A 15478-nucleotide genomic window follows, 5' to 3' on the forward strand; every position below is an offset into this window, starting at 1 on the left:
AAATTAAACCAAACAGTCAACTATGTAGATAAGGTTTTTTTAATGCTTTATTTTAAGTGTCAGGACCTGTGAGCTGAACTCACAATTGATCAGAAGACATTGCTGCATTGTCCAGCTGTCTAGCTCTTCAATAAAACTGTGTGTTGTATTAATTCACAGATACTCCCACACACTTTACCGCGTACATTGTTTCTTTCTATTATTCATACATGCACACACTTATGCTCAAAAGCACTCGTCCTAAACCCTGAGGAAATAATGGACGCAGCTCACAGGTTCAAGCCCCTGAGATAATCACATGCTGATCTGAAGCATCAGCCTCTCATCTCGGCCCTGGTCTCCTCAGCAGCTCCAGTGTCGTTAACCCGCTCACGTGTGCGCCTATTTGCTCACATTTCACTCTGCTCCCCGGAGATCCTCTCCGCATGCTACCCTCTGTGTTTGTGCTCACGACTTTGTGGCTTTTTCATATTCGTAATACGCCATCAAGCTCTCTCGTTACGGGGGGAAAACCGTCAACTACCACGCACCCACACCATGCACACAGCACGCTCACTCGCACACATCATAACTCACTCTAAAGAACCCGTGGCCTATGGGCTCTTTCACCGCAGCCCAGGGTAAAGCCTCGTCTCCCGGGCCATTCATAAGCCGTATAACGCACATGCTGGTGCTGGAGTAGATCAACATGAGTGGTGGCGGCTTGCATCGGCTGAAGACACCACATCCACGTCCATGCATCACAGCCACTACAGCTCATTTGCATCAGAGTGTAATGTGGTGTTTTTACTGCAGGCGAGGCAACAGTGTGATTTGTTGGCGAGATGAGCAGTGAATCAATGATGTTGATATTTTGCTTCAGCTCAAATGTCAAAGGAGTGTATGTGTTTTTCCTCTGTGCACACATCAGCTATAGGTTTATGCATTTATTAATGACATGCAGGCATACTATGCTACATAGTTGCAGAACATAGAGTACACAGGGAGCGTGGTGGTAAATCATGGCTGTTGAAGGGCAGTGGTGCAGATTGTTTGCTACAGATTGTACTATTCGTTATTTCGATTCTCCTCTCTGACGGAGAGTAACAGAGACCCCTCATTTCTCCTCCCCATCCCACCCCTCAGTGACAAACCTCAGCTGCCTCGTAGCCGACACTCTGAGCTTTAATATCAGACATGCGGCTTTAAACATCCTGTCTTTTCTCACCCCGGTCTCTGAGCATTCCTATTTTCTAGCTTTCCATTCTCCTCTCTTCCCCTTCACCATTTTCTGTTCTCACACCTCGCTCTTTTTTTTTTATTCATCTGTCTCGAGCTACCTCTTCCTCATCTCTCCCACCTAGGCCGTCTCTCTGACTCTGCCTCCCCTCCATCAACACGGTCTCTGGTGCACAGCTGTCAGACATTGCAGTGCATCTTATCACACTGACCCAATCAGAATTCAGCGTAGCGGGGCATGTCTTCAAAGCCACTGCTGGCCATTGGTAAGCAGCTGCTTTGGAGCTGAAACCAAGGCAAGACAGACTGGCAGACGGACAGACAAAGAAGACAGGCAGAGAGAGAAGGACAAATATCAGGTCTCGACTTCTCACTGATTTTTTTTCACTGCTCTTAATCTCTGATGCTGTAGGTGTTTGTAACGGAGCGGTTCACTCAAATGAAACAGCGCAACGGTGAAATATGTGGATGCCATTGATTAAATTTCTCTGAGAAATGCTTGACAGCAGGAGGATAATGTTCTGCAAAGATTCAGATCAAGGTTCAGGTCGTGTGAACCTCTGGAAAAATCCATGATATTACTTACTGACTACTAGTGCACCACTTTTACACTACCATTGAGCAAATTCTCTTGAATGCAATGTGATGCATCTGTCACGTTCCAGCAGGAGGACCTCAATGCAGGCAAAATGCAATCAAAAGCTGGTGAAGGAGGATTTAAAACAAACCAACACAAAACAGGCTAGCAGTGGCAGAAGGGATACAAAAAAAAAGGAGCAAACAAGACCGGACCACCGACCTGACAAAGACAAAGGGAAGCACAGAGACTCGAGCTGTGTCTCAAAACTCGCAGGCTCCATTAAATGCTCCTTCTACCCCCCGAGAAACAAAGGCTCCAGCAGGTGGATCCTTCTTGGCCCAACATATCCCATTCACTGCACTTCAGTCATGAACCATTTTTCAAAGTTATAATGGCACCGGTGAACGACCGGAAGTCCAATTCTTGAGTATCACGCTGATAATCGTAGTCTTCTTGACCTCCCGATTGAGAAAAAGCTTATATGCAAAAGGGAGCCAGGGTTAACTTTCCACAGGAGAAACACACTAGGACAGGTGGAGGAAAACAGTTCCAAAATAAGACAGGAAACAGAGAAGTCACAGAACAAACAAATAACTAAACACAGGTCACAACTCTAGAAATCCAAATACACGGAGAACAAGGTAAACGACCATAACATAAGTCCACACAACAGAAAATCTTTTAAAAAGGTCCATAAAATAAACACTCTTATAATTCCTCTGACTCCTCCTCCTGTGCAAAAAATGAAATTAATCATTTATGTATAAATATCTCAGGGTTATGCACACATTCATTTCAGGAGACTAATTCTAGAACCAACGCAATTTGACACAAGATTGTCCAACAGCAGCACAAACCTTTAAAATCTCTGGATCTCTCTAAGTTAAGGTAGATTCATCTTAAACAGGGCCTTATTTCAGAGAATGTATGTTTTTTTATATATAAGTTATGAATATGCAGTTGTATAAGTTGCTCAAAAATAAAATACACAAATAGGTCAACTATAGGTATCTGCTACAGAACTAAGGTTGTACTTCTATTGCTAACACAAATATCACTCTGACTATAAGTGTCTGTGATAAATATCTGGTAAAAATGTCACCCTCTATGAAATATGCTGGGGATGACATTTTGAATCATGAAGGCACACCTCTGATCTTGAGTTGCAGCCCGTCACTGCAGTGCAGATCTCGACCCCATAAATTACGGTGATTCTGTTTTGGTTTCGAAGTCGGTCAGCAGTTTACGTAGGCAGTGAACATCTCCTGGGGACAAGCAGCAGGTGTCTCTGTCACAGTGCCATGTCCTTATCCGTCAGGTCACTGCTAACGTCACACAGTGTAGCACTGAGACCTGTTAATGCTACATCTCATACACTTCAACTACTGTTTTATTATAGATGACCTCTCTCGAGTTCCCTGCGTTTTATCTGCGTCCATATTTATTTCAAAGGTGTGACCAATCCAGAGTATTAAGCCCTCGGCCTCCTCACACAGTCATGAATAAACCAACATTATGTGTGATGTTGTTCAGAGACCCAACTAAGATTAAAAAAAATATTTTACATATGTGGGAAAGTATAATTTTCAGGCCAAATGAACCATCTGCATTTTTTCTGTTTCATCACACACCGCCATGAGAGAATAGTGAGCACAGGAGGAACTAAGTGGAAACTTTGATTATGGAAAGCTTTTGGAGTTATGTAAACTACAAAGACCTTGAGGCCAAATCTTGTCGTATGTGCACATTTTAGAGGTTTAGATGAAAAAAGGCTCATTCAGCCACATGAATGCAAATATGCATCTGCATCTTTTTCAACCTCCACTTAAAAATGAGCCCAGATGTACTAAAATGCACATGTGAAGCATAACCACGGTTTGGTTTATATGCTTATTGAGCGTGGCTCATTAAACCTGTCATGCTGTTCATGTGAAAAGTAACAAGAGGTGATGTGATAGGAAAACTGTTAAAATGGTGTTTATTCCTTTCTGATGGAACACATGCATCTATATCTTCAACATGAATAGATTTTTATTATTTTTAGCAGTAGATTTGTGATGTTGATACTTTACCACTTCCTTACATATAATAATCTTTAAATTATAAATGTATTTTTAGTAGCTGTTCTGCATGGGGCGATGCAACAACACATGCAGGTAAAGGTACTGTACAGATCTGAGAGTGGCATCAATCTTCTTTTGGAACTCTCAGCAAAAATGTAAATAAGCATATTTCCCGAAATATCAAACTATTCTTTCCTGCTGTTTACTGTAGGTCTACCCCCCAAATTATTATTATGATTTTATATATCTAAATAAATCACCTGTTATGGAAATGGGAAGAATGTGCCTGTGAGAGACCACAATATTTATAAAAATGTCAAGTTTTCAACTGTTCACTAATTATCTGTTAATGTATATTTGAGTCAGGCTCTCAGCTCAGCACCTTTTATCTGCCGACTATATCTGAACAGGATCCTTGGCCTCCCTCTGCCCCTGTGAACACACAAACACACACACAAACACACACACACATGCATACATGCACACACCAAAAGAGCGTAACAGCCAGCCTTCACGTGGCATATCAATGCCTCCTTGGCTCTCCCACACACACTGACCCCATCCACCATGATTCATCTCCCTGGCAGAGTGAAGTGTAAAGAAGATTATTACTAGTGAAGGGCTCAGCCCCCTGAAAGATCTACTGCTTTCCCGTCTGCCCTGCAGAGGAAATGGGAAAATATTGCTAATGTTTACAGCCCTGAAAGCGTGTGATTGTGTGCGTGCGTGTGTGTGTGTGTGTGTGTGTGTGTGTGTGTGTGTGTGTGTGTGTGTGTGTGTGTGTGTGTGTGTGTGTGTGTGTGTGTGTGTGTGTGTGTGTGTGTGTGTGTGTGTGTGTGTGTTCATGTTCATGTTATGTGCACTAGTAATGCCTGAAGCCTGACCAGCATGGCTAAGCAGCTCCCACCCTGGTTTACCATCTATAAATGTGCTGACTTCAGGAGGTTTCGTGTGAGCAAATGTTTCTGTTTACGTTTGCCGAAGTACCTGTGAATGTGTGTGTGTTTGTGTGTGTGTGGCCATAGGAATGTCATTGTGCGTTAATGCATACATTTTTGCACAGCAGTAAAGCCAGGAGCCAGCTGTTGTTGCAGCCTGTACAGTATGTTGTACAGTGTTGTACAGTGTTGTACAGTGTTTCTTTCTTCATCTTTCTCTGTTTCAGTTGTAACCAGAACAGGACAGAGACCTGTTAAACTGTACAGTCCCAAACAGGGACACCATCATGATACTCTGAGCAGTAACTCGGATTAGTGCATGGAAGCTGACTCATATGCACGTCGAAAAAAGAAAACCTATTAGCACACATCATGTAAATTATAGGTCAGTCTCATTATTTCTTAATGATTTGTAGGGTGGGGGCACATATATATCCAGAGTGCGCCCAGTTCACCCAGCTCCTTGAATTAGCATAGATATATTGAACCAGGTACCAAGAGAACTTGCCATGATTGCAGTGTGTGTGCATGCAAATGGTGAAAGCAGGAATGTGCAGAGTGCTCGCTTCCAGGGCGTTAATGTCACAGATTTGCATAAATTCTTAAAGATGAAATCTGATGCACGTAATGCACCAAAACTGTGGAAGTCTCCCTCCTAATGAAATCTTACTGAACACAGAAATTAATATGACATCCCCTTTTTACCACCTGCAAAGTGATAGGAGAATTTAACTGTAACATTTGATTTGTGTCATGGTAACCATATATAAAAAAGCTAATCATTAAAAAAGAATTAAACACTAAAACAAACAAAATTAAATAAGACTTTGAGGCTAAACTTTGAGCTAAATGGTAACAGTTATATTATTGGTGCAAGGTGTTAAGGTTGTAATTTATAGTTGAGGGTGGGACTTTATGATCAGGCTGTGTCAGGATTTATATTTCCCCGTGGAGGCTGATTTTACATTTTTCATTTAGCCCGTGATGCAGAGCAATGGTGAGTTACACACAAATGTAGTTACCTTGAGTTACATGCAGGTAGCACAGTGTCGTATTTTACTGCGCCTCATTACAGAAGAGGAGGCTGCCACGACTGTGATAGCTTTTGTTATTTCTTTGCTTTGTTAGTGAAAAGAAGAGGACTACTTTCTATGAGAGTCTGTCTTTAACTTTAACAACTTGTCTTCATTGTCACCAAACTGCTCTGCTTTCCGAAACATCCTGAGGAAAACACAAGTAGCCTTAAAGCGTCACAATGCAAGATTTGCTCTCTACTGTACTCGCGCTGCCCCCTACAGGTGGGATCCGTAATTCACTGTTGTAAATAAAAGTTGCTCTTTGACCCTCCCCATAAACGCACCTGCATACACCTGCATTTGTTGATGAGCTGACGGAGAAAAAAAATGGCAACCTCAAAGGCCAAAGAATGACAAGGGAGAGATCTTACACTAGTAGGACAGTTTTATTTGTTGAGACATTAAAGATGAAAGTTATATAACAGAGAGAATGAGAGGAATTACAGAGTTTAAGTTCAGCTGAAACACAGCAAGCAAGCAGCCGAGACAGTTACCAACGTCTGAGCATGATTTGTATTAATCACATAAGATAGTTTGGCTAATTTGCTGATCCTCCATTGAAACAGGTTTAGCTGGTTTCTGATGATAAGTGAGTGAGCAAATAGCTTCACTTACAGTACACAGCCCAACATCAAGCAAAGGTGATGTCTTAATTCTCCAATAACAACAACAATGCCAGGTCGGCATCTGTCCTGCATCTTTTGGCCTGAAAAGTATGAACTACTTAATGTAGCTTCAACACGGTAGTACAACTCTAGGATTGTGTTCACCTAAATGGCAAAAATCAACAAAGTCAGTCGGATTCATCCTGATGGAACCATGAATGTACAGTGTTTGGAGCCTGTCCATCCAATAGGGTAATTACTGTATTTCAGTCTGGACCAAAGCATTGGACTGACTTCACTACTCCTACACCCATGCGCAATGATAAAGATAAATGATTAAACTTAGGGGGAATAACTGATTAAAAATGGCTCAATATATATGTATATAATATATGTATTTATATATATTGATTATATTATTATGAACCTAAAAATAAATAAAAGAGCATTTTAAAGTCTCCAGTCTTAAAGTAAATCTTTCATATGGAACAGATCCCCCTTGCTCTCTCGCTTCCTGCCCCTCGCTCTCTGTTATATGTCCACGTTGGGTGTCTGACCGACAGCTTGACTGTGGCAGGCCAATGAAAGCAGCACAGACCTTGGCTGTCGAGCACAGACACTCGGGTCAGACAGGTTAGCAGAGATGATGCTACACTTTGCTGCTCAAGGTCGAAAGTCAGTCCATCCATCTTTTTCTCTCCCTCCCAGAGAGACATCAGGAGTTAGATCTAATCCTCCAAATATCTGTTAACACAACCTTTAATATACAATTATTAATATAAAATAAAGCTTAAGTAAGTTTATGGAACACCATGATACAAATGCAGCTCAAGGATTATCAGAGTGCAAAAAATACTGGACCAAAAAGAGGAGAAAACAGGCATCATAATAATCCCAAGACGTTAAAACACAATTCATTTCATAAAAAGGATAATTTTTAAAAGAACAAATTTGACATAAGACAAAATGAAAAGCTCTGTGGAGGACAGATCTGGGGTCAGATTTATAACCGTTGCGTACGCACAAAATGGGGCCTGAAACGTGCGTACGCCACTTCTCACGCCAAAGTTGGGATTTATAAAAACGAACTTGACGAGAAAATTTGCGTATTTCTAAGCAAACTCTGACCCATGCGTACGAACGTTTTGGAGACGGGAAAGTGGCGATGCAGACATGAGGTGTTGAATTGAAGCAGATTATTGATCCACTTCATCATTTACATTAAAACCAACATCTTAGTTTTGCTCGCGCAACATATCTGCTCCACCCGAGCCTTTTAATTTAAAAATATATAAAACAACTTACAGCAAATTACTTTCAGGCTCTATTTAACAGTTGCGTTACAGAGCCGAGTCATTAATAGTTTTTAATAATATCATCTAACACTGTGCGTGTATCATCATATCGCTGCAGTGAACCTGACCGTGCCACAGAGCGCACAGAGCGCATGGAGCACAGAGCGCACAGGATATCACTTATAAGAAATGAAGAAACTTTCCAAATAATATCCCAGAGTGGAGGCAAGGATCCACTGATGTGAGGGAATCGGTCCGATGCTCTAAATGGATAAATACTGCCGTGACACCGGTGCGGGGTTCTGCTCGATGTGTGCATGCGAATGGAAGGATGAGGAGGAAGCGAGGGTTCAGCGATTTCTGATCTCACACATTGTGTTATCCACAGCAGCAGCGGCAGAGTATCAGTGTATTTTCTTTATTAGTGACATCACTGCTGTCCCATTAAGTCGCTCTTCACCTCCACCTCACTAACAAACACCTCGATGTCAGTGTCAGAAAGTTTCACTTCCTCTTCACATCGCTTGATGCCGTGCCTCCGTCAGGACTCACGGTGGAAACCCATTGGTCAGCGGCATCATTTAATGTTCGTGATGTGCTTTGCATTGACCATTCATGGTTGAAGGTGGGCGTGTGGAGGGCGGATTTGGAGGCAGATCCACGTATGAATGTTTCCAAGTGGACTGTGAACATTGCGTTCAGGTGTGCGTACGTACACTTTTAGTAAGAATCCTATGCACTCTTTTATAAATCCGACCCCTGAGCCTTGTGTTTGATTGGGACAAAATTAACATGCTAGTAAATCTAGCTGCAATGAGTTTGTGTTCCTGCCACGTAGTCTCACCATTACAGACATGTGCAGTGTAAAACCATCAGCCCAGTCAATGTGACCGACCCGATACCAAACATTATTTAAAACATTTGGTCTGAGCCCCGCCCGTCATGTCAAGTCCTGTCAGGCTCAGGTCAAGTATCCACAGATGCTCAACTGAGGGTTCACCTGCAGTGCTGAGCTCCCAATGATGCGCTGCTCCTGCTCAGTCTGCCCCCCCCCCCCCCCCCCCCCCCCCCCTACTTTCATTTTCCCCTATCCCCCTCCGTTCAGGCAATAGTTCTATAGTTTTCAAATTTTTGATCAAATTATGTCTTTTTACTTTAACTGTGTGACTTTTTCATGTCACAGCTTTCACTGAATGTTTGACTGCATATTGTCGGCATTTTATATCCACTACTGACATTAGAAAAAAACGTTTTTTTAATGTTTTGTGTCCAGTGTGCCACCATCTTTAGATTTTTCTTTAGACTTTCTTGACTTCTTAAATTTTCTTGACTTCTAAAATAAACTTTTCAGTTTCTTTGATTTTGTCTCTGCACACAGGACTGCAGTTTAATGCCCTTTTATGTGCATTGATGGGGCGTTTGCATGGCCTTCATCAATATAAGAGCATAGATGTGAACCATTCTGCAGTTTAAGAACATTTCATGAATCTGAAATAGAGTTTTCTTAAGGAACTTCTTTAGAACCAATTTAAATTCTTCAGAAGATATTGGTGAATGAGGCCAATGGTGATTGACTTATCAACGAGCACTGTCAATCACTGGGCGAGCAGCGACGGATGTATTTGAAGATTCGCAATTGCCTCTCTTTTCATATTTGTGCCCCGAAGTATTTGGGCACAGTGTACTAGGAGTTATCAACTGCTTGGAGGTAAGGAATACATAATGGGGGTTGGTCTTCTTTCTTTTTGTGTTTATGTCTCCATCCACAGTGGACAAACTCCTATTCCTCATACACAGGAAGCAAACTAATTTGATCCTTCGAAACGGCTCTCCTTGAGAAAATGGGAGACATGAGGCATTTAAATAATGCCTGTTGAAATCTCACTGTTTTAGGGGCATGAATGCTAAGTGTTCTCAGCGGTTTTGGAGAAAGCTCTTTGTGAATTGAGAGGTCTGACAGGTTTGAAATAAAGCCTGTCTGACCTGTGGTGCGTAGACAGATCATTAAGAGCTTTGGACACAATGAAGAGGATCTTAAATTGAATTGCATTCTGAACATAGAAAGTAACAAGTAGCTTACTCAGGTGTCTGAGAATAACTCTAAATGAGCTGGAGCAAATAAGTGGTTTCAGTCGGAAAACCAATAGAGGGAATGCAGCCTATTCATTACAGGCATTGTGCTTTCAGCCAGACGAGAAGAGAAAACATGGAAACCTCTGGTCTTTAGAAATATCTCTCGTCGGCGATGCTGTTAATGTGATTATAAGAGATCAGTTCAGGATTCATACCAGATGTGAAATTTTTAGGGGTGAGGGGTTACCCATCATCCCTGTTTGTCACCACCCAGCATCTGAAACAGCAACCAGAGATGTATTAGTTGATCGGAGTCTGTGGGATTTTTGTCAGTATATGAGATAGCAAAAAGAAAAGTTGAAAGATGTGAGCAGAGTAAGCAAGTGCAGCCAAGCGTTAGCACGTTTGTTGAAGTTTTTTAGTGTATCAGGCAAACTTCAGTATTCTTTGAACTGGCAGTTTGTCATAGTCAGGCAGTGTGGCGGTGATTCCACACCTGCTCTTCAAAACTGAGGTGTTTCGGTCACTGATGACCTCCCCACTTGCCCTCTCACTACTGCCCCGGCCTTTATGTGCGTATTGCGACTTGTGTATGCATCTTGTTAACTTTGAGGTCGACACAACCTGCGCACCAAACGGATGCAGAATATGTGAACCAGCCATCTAGCCTTAGTTGACAGCTGGTGTGTTCTGATCCTAAGTTTCTACGGGTGTTGGCATCAACAGCTGCTGAATCCAGTGCAGAACGCTCCCTGCAGGGAGTGTGCAGCATCACATCCTATTTATCAGAATACAAGTCAAGTTTAACTTTACTTAGGGGTAAAGAAAATAAAGCCGACTCCTTTAATATAAGCCTGTTCCATTCCACTTTCCAAACGAAGCTTGGCATTTTGCTGGTGATTGTGTTCTTTTTTTCTTTTTGATTTATTAGGCAGAGAACATTTTGCAGCATTTTTTTTTGTTGCAAATGAATCAACCATAACAAAGCTGTGGTTTTGAAGATTAGTCAATTTAGAGGGAGTTTTGCATTATTGGACCTCTGCCACAACCATGTGACCCAGCTGTTTGGTATGTTTCCATCACTCATTCACTCTGAGGTTTTATCCTTTATCTTTTACCTGCACCATCAATAATTCTGGACTCAGTAGATTTGCGGACATCCTTCAAAGATCCAGGGGATGTCCTTTCTGAAGGGGACACGCAGGTCATGTCCAGTTTGACAGCAGAGCGAGTGGGACAGGGAGCAGAGAAACCTCCGACTTTAGACTGAATCTGAACGCCAGTCACTTTGTAACCGAAAGACACCTCAGTCTAACTCACACTCAGGTTTGTGTGTTTGTATATACACACTGTTTGAGTATATTAATATAAATAAAAAATTTCCCTTTTTATAATTAGTTCTACATCCCTGTTATCTCCCCCTCATGTATCATCATGTCTTATATCTAATTAGAAAATATGCATAAAAGCCTTTTAGATTAACATTACCCGACTCTAATTGCCTAAGTCATAAGCCATCGCAGCCCCACTGTACATTATCAAAAGGTGTTAGTTCCACAGAACAACACTCATCATATGTCTTTTATCAACAAAAACCTTTTAGCGGAAACACACAATGACAACATGTGCTGCAGTGTGTTAAGAAGAATGAGGCCATACTCGACAGGGAGGATATTTTTAATGTGTGTATTTTAAGAAAGACCAGATGGGAAAATGAAACTAGAAATGGGAATGGATGGTTTCTAATATTTTTCCCCTTCTCAGAGTCATTATCTAAACTGCACATTAAGAAGCACTGATTTGCAACATGGCATGCCTGGTCTGTTGCAGCAGTTCTCACCTGTGTTCACATAGTGGTTCAACATGCTACTATATTAATCCTGTTCCATTGACCACATGTTTTTTTGTAATATCTAAATACATTCTATATCATGTTGACTCTTTTATTAGAGGAAGAGCAGGGAATGTTCCTCAGTACCTCCTCTTCTCATTACTAAACTCTCAAGTCAGTTAAAAATTATATTAAGACCTTAACATGAACTACTAAATAGGATCAATTATTTTACATCTATTTGCAGATGATGTGGTTCTTTTGGCTTTTCAAACCGAGGTTTACAGCTCCGACTGAAATTGGTGGATTGCTCTTGGGATGGGATGGAGACAGATTCTGCCCAGAATTCAGTTAAAATCTACTTTATTTTATATAGCGCCAAATAATAATATACATTGTCTCAGATACCTTTACATAGAAGTTTGAGACCAAAAGGAAGGGAAAGCTCTCAATGTATCTTCCTTCCAGCCCTCATCTATGGCCCTGAGCTTTGGGTGGTGGATAGCTGAGCTCGGTCTGGGTAAGGAGCTCTGATATCTAAGGGGAGCTCAGAGCTAAGCTGCTTTGAGGAAAGGAATCAGTTAAGTTGTGTCGAGCATCTGATTAAGCCTCCTGGGCGCCTTCAGCTGGAGGTTTTATGAGCACATCCAACTCGGAGGAGACCCCCGGGTCGACTCAGTGCATGCTGGAGATATTACATATCTCATATTTTCAAAAATTGCCTCAGGATTCCCCGAAGTGAGGTGGTAAACATTGCTAGGCAGAGGGACATTTGGACTACTTTGCTTGACATGGTGCTACTACAAACTGACCCTGGATAATTAATAATAAAACGTGGATGAGACATCCAAAATCTCACTTAAATGTTTTCATCAGGACTGTGTGGGAGTGGTCTAATCAGTGGCGGCTGGTTAATACAAGGCGCTTGGGCACCGCCACCTCCAACATCCTGAGGCAAAATAGCCTCTATAAAAATGTTTAACATTATTTAATTATATTATAATGTGTTACTGGTACAATGCTCCTGGTTGACCGTAAGCACCTGTGAGCATTCAATTTAAGTTGTTTTCGTATTGTATTTGTATATTTTCTGTTTAAATACATAATAATTCCTGTAAAATGTTGTGTTCATGTGAAGTTCAGAAAAAGTTAAACAAGAAACTGTTTAAGTGCCTTCGTAAAGAGGTCCAGTCTAATCAGTTTGCAAGAAAAAGCTCGTCAAAAGTGTGCTCTGTTTACAATCTGTCTGACCGTCTGCTCATGTTTCTTGCCCCATCTGATTTCCACATTTAACACATCTGATTAGTTACCCTTAGAACCTTCATTATTACTGATAGAATTAGAAAGCTACAAAATTAAGACCCAGGTTGCTCTAAAACAGAATTATCTTTTAATCCTGGCAGTGATAGTACCCAGATCTACCTACTGAGGTGCATGGTTACACAGTAAAACAGTACTAATTACAATACTTGTTGAAAACTTTATTGTTTTTCCCTGAAGGGCTACTTCTGAAAGAAAGAGGAGAAACAAGCCCTCCTACTTCATGTTGTGTACCCAGGGGTGCTGTGTGTGTTTAATAGATGTCCAATCGCAAACACAGTTACAGAAAGCAATATGGATGTTGAGTCATCAAACACACAGGCACACACTCACATGCACATTAAATCCCACTAATAAAACTAATGATAGCTCTGTTTACACACCGGCCGTGACATAATGTCTACATAATATGTGCTGCAGTATATTAACCTCAGGCCCACTGAGGACACAGTGGGGGCCTCATCCTCTTTTCTCTAACACTGACCCTGCGTCAGCCTAATGTAATATTACATTTCAAATCTGTTACGATGTCCTTGTTTGGCCATTTAGCACTTTGACCAACTGAACACATAATACCATCATACCACACAGAACTTAACACATAATACCACTGCTTGTTACAACCAGTGGTATTATGACTAGATTGTGTTCTGGCAAGAAGGGAAAGGCATTTTGTGAATACTTGATGATAGAAAAGCTTAATACTTAAGTAAATCATAATACTCATAATAAGTTCCATAATTATAACAGGAAAACTATTTTAATAGGATATAATATCTTATTATTTGTTATGCAGGCTGATCCAAGTAGCAGCTCCGGTTAGGATGCACTGTAGAAATGTTTCTATTGTTATGATGCATCACCCCAGAATGACTTTACAGAAAACATCTAATTATGGTGTGCCACAGTCCACGGAGAATATGCAACATGCCTAGGGATGAGAACAGAGTGGACTTATCTAATAACTATTAATGTTTAACTTCAAAGATGAAACTTTCTCAAAGCCACTCATGTCTTTGTTGACATGGTGATTTGGAAATTAGACCTGGCATCATATTTTTGCATGTAGAACCTTGGTAGTCCACCTTACATGTAAAACATTCCTGTACTAGAATAGTACTCATCCTCTCATTGTCTGAATTAGACCACTGTCCAATTGGTAGCTCACCTTAGCTGTCAGGGAACACAAGTCCTAATACTTTCTACCTTGAGCTCTGAGTGTTGTAAAAAAGCAATGTCCCCCCCCCCCACAGAGGAGTAGTACTCACAGTAAGTGGAGGACATTTCACAAGTTACTCTCAGGGGAAGAGTGTTTTTTGTCCTGGGGGAGGTTTCAATGCAAATCCGAGCATAGACTCTGAGATGCCTGGTGAATATATGTAGACTCAGGCTGGATGTTGTGTATCTCTGGTGTTTTGATCTGTTTGGGCCGAGAGCAGCTGCTGAATGTGAATGGCATGTTATTTAAACCATCTTTTATCTCTTTTTCTCTTGTTACAGGTTGATGACAGAAAGGATCTCAAGAACGTTAACACCAGCATCTGCAGCAGCATTGTGATGCTTCCATTAATGTGTGTGTGTTTGTGTGTGTGTGTGTGTGTGTGTGTGTGTGTGTGTGTGTGTTTGTGTGTGCGTGTGTGCGTGTGTGTGTGTGTGTGCGTGTGTGCGTGTGTGCGTGTGTGCGTGTGTGCGTGTGTGTGTGTGTGTGTGTGTGTGTGTGTGTGTGTGTTCTTTCTGACCCCTCTTTAATGAAATGTGGTTAAGACTTGGTTTTAGGTTTAGTTTTAGGTTTAGGTTTGGGTTAGGGTAAGAGTTAGAAATTTAGATGTGATGGTTATGGTTAGGGTTAGGGGCTAGGGAATGAATAATGCCAATTGGTGTCCTCACTAGGATAAAAGTACAAACTTGTGTGTATGTGGTGTGTGTTTGTGTGTGTGAGACAGAAAAAGTACTTTGTCAATCATATGCTTTTAAAACCACTGCTATTTTAGTCTGGGCCAGAAGACACTATCAGATTAATTGAACCTTTTTAAGCACTCGCCCCATATCTAAACTGGATATGGGTCAGATTGGCTCTTTTTATATACTGTTCTCATTACATTTTTGGGTCACTCAGCTTTTTAAACTGGGAGCCTTGTGAATAAATCATAATTGTCCCTGACCTGCTTCAGAGTGGTCGTCTGTTAATATCCGAGAGGTGTGTGAGTGGTGCTTCTTGTTCAGTTATACAGAGAGCTTTCCCCATGTGGCCCGGTGTGGGAGCAGCAAACACAGTAACACAAAATCAGTCACGGGCCTTGTGTATGATGTGTCACTGCGTGTGTCTCTTTAAAATGAGTCAGACCTAGCAGCAGGTGCTGCTGTGCCAGGCTGGTCCCGGCGAGGCGGCGAGCGGAAGAGAAGAGCAGGGGGTTAGGGGGCTGACTCTGCACGATGCTGTCCAGGAATAGAAGTGGTCAGATGGGGCAGTATTGATCAG

The 15478-nt window shown here is 41.6% G+C and overlaps 1 protein-coding gene across 2 annotated transcripts in view; it reads left to right on the forward strand.

Moving 5' to 3' along the window:
• LOC128437142 (endonuclease V) overlaps positions 1-15160 on the forward strand; it is a 69378-nt gene extending 54218 nt beyond the window's left edge. For both annotated transcript variants that reach the window (XM_053419175.1, XM_053419179.1), the window contains exon 9: positions 14500-15160. The gene's annotated coding sequence lies outside the window, so the exon portion shown is untranslated. The remainder of the gene's footprint in view (positions 1-14499) is intronic.
• The last annotated feature ends 318 nt before the right edge of the window (positions 15161-15478 follow it).

Source organism: Pleuronectes platessa, chromosome 3 (assembly GCF_947347685.1).
Source record: "Pleuronectes platessa chromosome 3, fPlePla1.1, whole genome shotgun sequence".
NCBI lineage: Eukaryota > Metazoa > Chordata > Actinopteri > Pleuronectiformes > Pleuronectidae > Pleuronectes > Pleuronectes platessa.